This window comes from Hyalella azteca, unplaced genomic scaffold (genome assembly GCF_000764305.2).
Source record: "Hyalella azteca isolate HAZT.00-mixed unplaced genomic scaffold, Hazt_2.0.2 contig13597, whole genome shotgun sequence".
NCBI lineage: Eukaryota > Metazoa > Arthropoda > Malacostraca > Amphipoda > Hyalellidae > Hyalella > Hyalella azteca.
Genome location: NW_025943513.1, coordinates 1,698 through 4,089, shown reverse-complemented (window position 1 = coordinate 4,089; position 2,392 = coordinate 1,698).

The window sequence follows — 2,392 nt, the reverse complement described above, 5'->3', positions numbered from 1 at the left end:
ATATTTCTTGATGAAACACACTTTCTAAGACGGCAATCATTAGTTCAACTGGTTAACAGCATGTTTAGCAGGAGACCCAGTAGCGGCCTAGCCTCATAGGTACACGTAGCCACCTAAGTAGACGTAGCGGCCTAGGTACACGTAGCGACCAAAGTACACGTAGCGGCCTAAGTACACGTAGTGGCATGAGTTTATGTAGCGGCCAAATTACACGTGGCAGCCTAAGTACAAGTAGCGGCCTAGGTACTCGTAGTTTCCTAGGTACACGTAACGGCCTAAGCCCCTAAGTACACATAGCAGCCTAAGTACAGGTAGTGGCCTAAGTACACGTAGCGGCCTTGGCACACGTAGTGGCCTATGTACACGTCGTGGCCTAAGTGCACGTAGCGGCCTAAGTACACGTAGCGGCCTAAGTACACGTAACGGCCTTGGTATACTTAGCGGCCTAGGTACATGTAGCGACCTAAGTACACGTAGCGGCCTAGGTACACGTAGCGGCCTAAGTACACGCAGAGCTGGGCAGCGCTACTTTAAAATGTAGCGGCGCTACCGCTACCTCTACATGCTCTAACTGTAGCGGCGCTACCGCTACCGCTACACCCACTAGATTGTAGCGAGCGCTACCGCTACCGTCACAGTAAAATGTAGCGCCGCTACATTAGCCGCTACAAGGGCCAAAATTATTGGAAATTTCTAAATATTTATTGTTCTGCTATTGGGATTTACTCATAAACATTTAATGATAATAAAACATTTTCAAAACATACCAATGCAACTTTATTGCAATTAACCTAACCGAACTAGTACGGGTTAGACACAGTAAATAAAAGTTACAGTTATTTTTAAGTTTTACCTTCCCTACATGGATGTGTACTTTAATCTACCAATCTAAAAAATTATCCACATACGCATATAAAAAATCAATCTTTTATTTGTATATATATGTGGATTATTTTGTGATTAGCAGATTAAAGTAGAAATCCATGTAGGGAAGGTGAAACATAAAAATAACTGTGTAAAAATAACTAAGCAAACTGAAACATGAAAAAATACCTGTAAGGCTGTAAGTGGTAACTGGTAACAACTTAACAAGTAACAACTAACATGTTGACACTAGTAACAGGCTGAGGTTGACAAGATTACACCGAAATCTTTCGTACAGTTTTATTCTGTAATTTATATTATGTATGTATCATGCTGGTGGCCTTAAATGTAGCGCCGCTACCGCTACTGAAAATGTAGCGCGCTACTACCCACCTCTGAGAACACGTAGTGGCCTAAGTACACGTAGCAGCCTAAGAACACGTAGCGGCCTAAGCACACGTAGCGGCCTAAGTACACGTAGCGGCCTAAGTACACGAAGCGGCCTTGGTACACGTAGCGGCCTAAATACGCGTAGCGGCCTTGCATGGTACACGTAGCGGCCTAAGTGCACGTAGCGGCCTAAGTGCACGTAGCGGCCTTGGTACACGTAGCGGCCTAAGTACGGTAGCTAAGTACACGTAGCGGCCTAAGTACACGTAGCGGCTTTGGTACACGTATCGGCCTAAGTACACGTAGCGGCCTAAGTGCACGTAGTGGCCTAGGTACACGTAGCGGTCTAAGTACTCGTAGCGGCCTAAGTACTCGTAGCGGCCTAAGTACACGTAGCGGCTAATTCCTTGTCTGTGATAGGTGGGTTGAGCATAAAATGCGGAAAGTAGTTGCTGACGTAGTTAGCACAAGACACTTTTTTTTGATAATATAGCCGCGAACACGTGCCTGGAAGTTGTAACATATTATTTATTATTATGTAACATGTAACATTATTTATTATTATAACTAAGTCCAAGTTATACATAAACAGGAAGTATTAAATACGTACCCGATGCAAAATGAAACAAAAAATATGTACCCGATGCAATATGAAATAAAAAATACGTACCCGATGCAATATGATATAAAAAATACGTACCCGATGCAATATGAAATAAAAAATACGTACCCGATGCAATATGAAATAAAAAATACGTACCCGATGCAATATGAAATAAAAAATACGTACCCGATGCAATATGAAATAAAAAATACGTACCCGATGCAATATGAAATAAAAAATACGTACCCGATGCAATATGAAATAAAAAATACGTACCCGATGCAATATGAAATAAAAAATACGTACCCGATGCAATATGAAATAAAAAATACGTACCCGATGCAATATGAAATAAAAAATACGTACCCGATGCAATATGAAATAAAAAATACGTACCCGATGCAATATGAAATAAAAAATACGTACCCGATGCAATATGAAATACAAAATACGTACCCGATGCAATATGAAATACAAAATACGTACCCGATGCAATATGAAATACAAAATACGTACCCGATGCAATATGAAATA